Raw genomic sequence first — 7,300 nt, 5'->3', positions numbered from 1 at the left:
TTCAGTGGGAGGATTTATTTCCAAAAAATCTTTGCATGTGGTAGAAATCTGGGTCTTTTGACATTGGGTGAATCACATAATCTCTGTACCTCTGTTCTCTCTCCCAGGCTTTGTGTCCACTGTCTATGCATGGTGTAATGTCCCCAGGGCAGGGATGGTGTCTAACACAGTTAGTTAGCTACTGCAGTAATGAACGTTTTGTGTTCATCCCTCTCTGGGATTCGTATTTCTGCCTCCTGAGTGCTGTGTGAGATACCCACTTCTTCTTCTGCCTAGCTCTGTAATTTGGGAAGCATTCTGCAGCTTTGGGTTTTAGTGCTGTTTTCTTCTTTCATACAGAAGTATTTGTATCTGTGTAGCATCTAAGACCTGTAGAAGCTGTGTTACAGAGGGCTGAGAAGATTCCTGCATGCCCATCAGTGATGCCTGCCCAACTGACAAGATGACAAGCAGCTCTGCCACTGATTGGTCTTGTGATTTTGGGCAGTCCTGTTCTTTCCATATGTCTGTTCCCCCTTCTGTTCTTTGTCTGCCCATCTATTTTGCTAAGATGTCACTGATTTAGAGAACTGATTTATATTTGAGCTTTAGCTCTTCTGCACTGATGTGTTGGTGGAAAAGACATGGAAGTTGTCAATATGCAGCATGGAAAAGGAGGTCTTTTTATAGTGTAAGTCTGTGTGTCTGTGCTTTTACATTACCTCTCATGAAATTTCTTCAGTTCTAGGCTAGGCTTTCTGGACAGTGGCACCATGTAGATCCCCCAGTCTCACGCAGGGTGTGATTTGTAGACTTGCCCTCTTCCATATTTCTGTTGGTGTGTTTCCCCTTTTGTGTCTGGGCTGACTTGTATTTTATCTGCTCCCCATACAAAGTAATTATAATGCTCAAGATCTGTTTCTGTAACTGGTTCAGCTGACTAAGGACAGGAGATAGATTTAACCCATTTGTGCCTCAGAAACATACTCGTCTGATACTTTGCACTTATGTGACTCAGCCTATTTTGCTGAGCTAGAGAGTATTAATACCATCATGCTCTAGACAGTGTGAATGAAGCATCAACATGGTGCTTGCATATGAGGTCTGCGTGCTGCCAGCATCAAAGAAGCTAGGTAGCCCAAGGACCTATCATCTGCTTGAAAAACATCAGGTAGTGCTTCTGTGTGCACATATACACACACATGCACCTATGTATACAGGCTCCGCTACCTGATGCATCCCGGGAGCGCATTATAGGCAGGTACCACAGCCTCAGACCAGGAGGAGAACCTGCAAAAAGGGTGCTGTGAATTGGTTACTGTTGTTCTCTGGTTGCATGCAAGGTGAGTCAGACGAACTTAGGATTGTCCGTGCGACCCGGTGTGCTCAGCAGTCTCTCCTCTGGACAGGCTGTTTTTCCGCAGCCATGGTGGGAATTGCAGAGTGCTTGTGCCTGTCCTTCCTGCAAATGCGCAGGGCCAATAAAACAATTTCTGAAATAGGCCGTGTAGGTGCTCCACTATCGAGAAACACTTCTCTAGGCTTTCCTCTGTTCACCCATAATAATGCAGCATGCTGCCTTTACCAATAACACTGATGAAGCACACCAGCAAGTACAGAACAAATCTTTTCTAGCAGCCCCCATGTATCAATTTTACAGAGGACGCATTTCTTCTGTAGCGTTAATTTCTTGGCTCTCAGGAGCCCCAGCTAACCATCCTTTTCTCTTTTATGATGATATATCTGGCACAATCTTTCCTTGCTTTTTTTTTCTTTCTCCCCCTCCTCCTCCTTCTCCATACAAACCAGATTTTTAACAGAGGAGTTTCTCATAGAAATGTTCTCCTCCAGTTGGTGACGCACTTGAAATTCCCTGGGTGAAATGATCTCCTTTCCTTCCCCCTAAAACATTCCTATCAACCCTATCTCCACCCACACCAAAACAACATTCATCAGTTCCATATGCTGCTGAACAGCACTGTGCTGTTTTATGAATAATGTATGCTGGCTTGTTAGAAGAACGTTTGTTGTACAAACCAGTGGAATTTGAAATTGAGAGCGATATCGGCAGACATGCCGTGCTGTGCGCTAACCCATGGGCTTCTCAGGGTGCTACTCTGGCATCCTTGCTGCATCGTTATCAGAAGGGGGAAAATGCTCAAGGTACTGGGGTTTGTGGGCTTTGAGCCTCACAAGATGCTACAGGCACTCAGTGACCAGAGCTCTTATCCTTGCCTCACCAGGTGTTACAGATCTGTGCATGAGGACAGGAGAGTATTTCAAGATCTGTATTTTGGGGGAGGGTGGCAAATGGGAGATGGTGAAGTAGTGTAGATCTGCACCAGTTCTGGGAGAAGGTCAGTCTTCAGGTAATCACCGAAACACCAAACCAGTGGTATATAGCAATGTGTCGCACTTCATCCAAACCCAGCAGAAGGCAGTGATACAGAGATACACCCTTGTACAAAGGACGGGCACGTTAACACCTATCAGGACTGCATACAGACACCTGTGGTGCCTGGTGTCTGTTGCCTCTGTAACCTGTTTTATTTTTATGGAGTTCTGCTACTCCTGTTATTTTTTCTCCCTCCAATAAACCGTGTATGGTGGGAGCTGGGTGTGGGGCCTGGCTGACGGCTGTCATCCCAGCGCAGAGCCTGCGAACTGGTGCGAGTGACTGGAGGAGATGCTGAACTTCTGGCTGAGCATTTATGACAGCGAAGACTGAGCACACCTTTGCACAGAGGTGTGACTGCGGCTTCCTTGGCTGGAATCAACCATGCCATTACCAGCTGAAGGGAAAGAAGAAATGTCCCCCTTCTTCTCACAGTGGCTGTGAGGGGATGGTGGCTAAGGCCAGAGAGCGGAAATGCATCCCTGTCCCAGGGGCAGCAAAAGCCACTCAGGGTATTGCCTGTAATGGTCAGACGGCCATTCCACCAACAACAACTTAAACAGGGGAGATGTAGGTTAGATACAAGGAAGCAATTCTTTACTGCGAGAGTAGTGAGGCACTGGAGCAGGCTGCCTAAGGAAGCTGTGGCTGCCCCATCCCTGGCAGTGTTCAAGGCCAGGTTGGGTGGGGCTTTGAGCCACCTGGTCTTCTAGCGTGAGGTGTCCCTGCCCATGGCAGGTGGGTTGGAACTAGATGAGGTTTAAGGTCCCTTCCAACCCAAATCATCCTATGGCTGTATGAAATCAGGGTAGAACTGGGTGTGAGCAGGAAGCCTGGGAAACACAAGCTGGAGAAGACAGTCTGGGTCATCCCTGCTGGCTCTCTGAACTCTGTTTTGGAAGTCAGTAGCGTGTTTCAAGAGCCAGCCCTGTGTTGCCCTTTGAGGGAAGGACTTGCACAGTGCCCCAGGACTTCTTCAGCATTGTGCGCTCTGCTGGCTGGGCTTTTGGAACCGTGTGCTTACTTGTTACCTAGACGATTTACCAGGAGTATTTGGGTAATTCATTATGTCTATGTCCCTGTAAGCACACCTGGTTGTGCCTTTCTTTTGTTCACTGCTTCTGCATGCAGAGGCTGACTCACAGCATGGCCGGCAGTCAGCAGGTGCCAAGAGCTGCCTGTTTAAATGGGTCCAGTGGTTCCTGCATGTGACAAGGTTTTGAGGGAGGTGAGAATGGCGAGTGACCTTTTTCTCTTGCCAGCTTTGTAAAATAAACATTTTTCAAAGCGCTCCCTGCATAGTTTTGCTTCTCTTTCCAATTGGAATAAAAGTACCAACTGGTGAGAGCTTGTGGAAATCTGGATTTTTGGTTGACCTACCTGCTTACCAAAGGGAAAAAGGAGATGGAATTAAGCACTTTCACACAGAGTTACAGCCTTCCGTTTAAAAAAATAAAAAAAACAAAAGAAAAAAGTGTAAATTTCTTAGTCTTTTTCCTAGTTTATGAACAAATACAAACAAATCCCACAAACACATAATAAACCCTTTTTTTTTTTTTTTTTAGTTTTTTTACACTGCAGTGTGCTAAGGGTCAAATCGGATGATGTTCCCTGCTGTTCTGTTTTACACAGCAGTTAATTTCTTTTATTCTCATTTCAAAACTGCATTAGTTTCTCCAGGGAGCTTAGAGCAGTGCTGAGGTTCAGGTGTGGTGGACCCAGAGGTCAGCAATTCTCAGAGAGGGGAAAGCTGTAAGGAATAGGTTTTGTGGTCTTGGTAATTGTACTTAAGGATTAAAGCAGTGAAGTCAAGACACTGATGAGTAGTTGGTAGCTGGGGGTTTGGATCCTGCCTACAGTAGCCTTGGGTGCCGAAAGAGATAGAAAGTCTCTCCCCTTTCCAAGTGGTACCAATCCAGCTTGGAAGATGAGACTCATGTAATATTTGTTCTGGTATTCCCTGTTGTGGTCCAGCTTCCAGTTTTCTAGTTTAGACAGCATATTTGCCAAGTGCTTGTCATGCTAGCAGGTAAGAAGCTGTGATTGTTGTCAAAGTGTAAGAGTACTTCAAAGCAGAGCTTCCCCCCTGCTCCCAGGTTCCAGAGAGAAAACGTGAGTTAATAAAATATGTCCTTGCAGCTAGTTAAGTATAGTGAAAGTCATGTCCCTACCATAATCTCTGATCAGTTTTGTTGCAATCTAGTGAAGCATTTAAGTGCTTGTCTCCAAGTTTGTTTGATTTAATAATACTCTGGAGAAATGTCTGCTGAAAAGAGCTGCTGTCTGAATCAGGGCCTTGGGAAACAGCCATGAAATAAATGACAGAGCAGGTGCTGGGCTGTACATGTCTGCCACTGGTTGCAAAACATAGGAGGAGGAAAATTTTCTTCCCCAGATCATGCGAGAGCCCAGTAGACACCAGGAAAATGTTAAAGCATAAATTGCTTTGCAGAAGGAACATAAAGCAGCTCTTACAGGCGGTGAGTGTGCAGCCTGGCAGCAGTCTCTGACAGAGAGCTGAGATGGGGTGCAGGCGTGAGACCTCAGGTATCTCCATCCCTTGAGAGGTCTACTCACTGAGGTCTCACTGGACACACTCTGTAGACACACAAAACATGCCTGGTCTGTGGGTACTGTCTAGGCTTTTCTTTCATTTTTGCAAATAGCAGAGACTCTCTAAGAGGCTGTATTTGGTGCTCTACGGGGGACACCGTGTCCTTCAGCAGACGTATGCCATATGACTGGGTTGGTGTCCTCCCTAAAGAAGGAAGATGGAGTCTGGCTCATTAGTAAAGATCAGGACAAACACATGTCACTTGCCACAAGGCAAAAACCTGGGGCATTTGTTGTTCCTGAACCAGTCTGGAGTGCTGCTTATGTGTGTCCTGATCTTTGGCCATAATGGTCCTCAGGGACTTCCTTTATAAAATAAGATTAAAAGCGTTACTGCCTAGGGCAGGTGTTCATTTTCAGAGGTTGTGACCCAGTCTTGTAGGCATTTGGGCCAGAGAGCAGCAAAAGGTGTTTCTGGTACCCCAGGCCAGGTTTTTGCTACATTTCGGAAGCTCATCCAACCAGCTGGCAAGAAAAATGCTGCTTCTGAAAAAATGAGAAGGCAACTGGGGAAAAAATGCAGCCTCTTTGCCTTATATTTGGAAGTAGTTTTCTGGCTCAAAATGTAAGAGAATATTTTAATCGTAGTAGGAAGAAAAGAACAAGTCAAAGAATAAGATCAGGGCTCTGGCCAAATCATTAATAAATATAGTGGCTTCTAGTAGAAAATACTGAGTGACCCTAGGGAATCAGTGTCAGCATCAGCTTGTGTGGAAAAATGGAGTTGAGTCTAATTCTCCTGGACTGCTGGCTGCATGGTAGGAAAAATATTAGTTCTTTCTTTTGCTCTCTTCTTGCGGGTTAGTCTTAAAATCTCTTGATAGCTGTCACAAAATTAAGTGAAGTGCCTACAAACTGCCAGCAATGCCCTTTCCTTCACCTTCAGCTGTTTGCCTTTGGATCTGAGCTTCTTATACAAGTTTAGAGAAGATAGGATATATAGAAATAGTGAAAACTCTATAGAGCTGGAAATATTTTGTCATACTGCTATGAATAGTGCAGCAAAGCCCTGCTAACGTTTAGGAGACCTCTCTCTTGTAGCTCAGTATAAGTAGGATGTGGGATAATTCCTCCTGTTGGTCATATCTGTTCTGTTACTCTGAGAAACCTACTTTTATGGTACACTGTGACTAAAAGTTGCTGCATGTGTAGCATGAGCGTGAGGTGAGTTGTACCAGTATGTTTGACCTCCTTGTGTATGTTCAATCAAGACAGATTTTCACAGAACTGAGTATTAAGGGTCTTCAAGTAGCTTGTGCAAGATTCAGAAAGGAGCCAGTGGATCACAGGATGAACAGTGGGATATGCTCATGGGATTCTCATTGCAAGTTCAGCTGTGACATACACACAAGACTAGTTTCAACTCCTCAGTTTTCGAAATTATTTTTGTTTTGGGTCAGAGTTAAGGCTATTTAAATGTTAATGTTTCTGTTGAACATGTCATAGCTATTATAGTATGTGATTTTCAGGCTTGTTCATACTTGATGTGCTACTTTTTGGTAATCATGTGCACCAACAGTTCTTCTACACGTTAACATATTTTGAGGCTGTGTAGGAGTTATGTGCCAGAGGGAGTAAATCTAGCTATGTATATAAGGTAAATTACAAATGTGGATTATAAGTGTGAGAATCAGGGACATTCCATACCAAAATACTTCACTTGAGTCAAGTGGCCTATTTGAAGAACTCCATTAGCTTGTAGTAATAGCAGGCATTAATCCATCCTATGCATCAGCTCCTGGAGGGCTGAAATCAGGCACACATATCCAAGTGATGTACCTACTTCCTCTCAAAAGAAATCCGTGCCAACTGTCTGATATCCACCCAGGCTTAAGTCAGCTTCCAGACACTCTTCTTTCAGGCTGGTATCAACAGCAGAATTGCAACCTTTGGTGTCAGACCTGCTGGCATTTTTCCTATGAATTAAAAATGTAATGATGTTAGCAGGCAGCAGTCCAAGACATTGATCTTTAAGCACAAAAGCTGCTTATTGTTCATTTTGGTTTGCATTCAGAAATGGAATGTGTTTATGTCTGGGTGTGCGACTGGGAAAGCACTTAAGTGTCTGTGAGGCTCAGGGACTTTGAGTAGCTATTCTGGCGTATTTTTACAGGTAAGCCCATATGGTGAAATTCTGGCTCCATCAAAGTCAGTGCCAGAAAAATCTCACTGACCATCAGGAGTTAATTGGACCTTGAATTTCAAGGCTGCAGACTTGTGGCTTTTGCAAACTTAACGCAGTTATTTAAAAATAATGCAAAACCCCAAAACCTGCTTGAGAAAATAAGTGTAATCTGAAACTGCATTCTGGTA

Source organism: Nestor notabilis, unplaced genomic scaffold, assembly GCF_000696875.1.
Source record: "Nestor notabilis isolate BGI_N333 unplaced genomic scaffold, ASM69687v1 scaffold3240, whole genome shotgun sequence".
NCBI lineage: Eukaryota > Metazoa > Chordata > Aves > Psittaciformes > Psittacidae > Nestor > Nestor notabilis.
Note: the sequence above shows the minus strand (reverse complement) of the source record.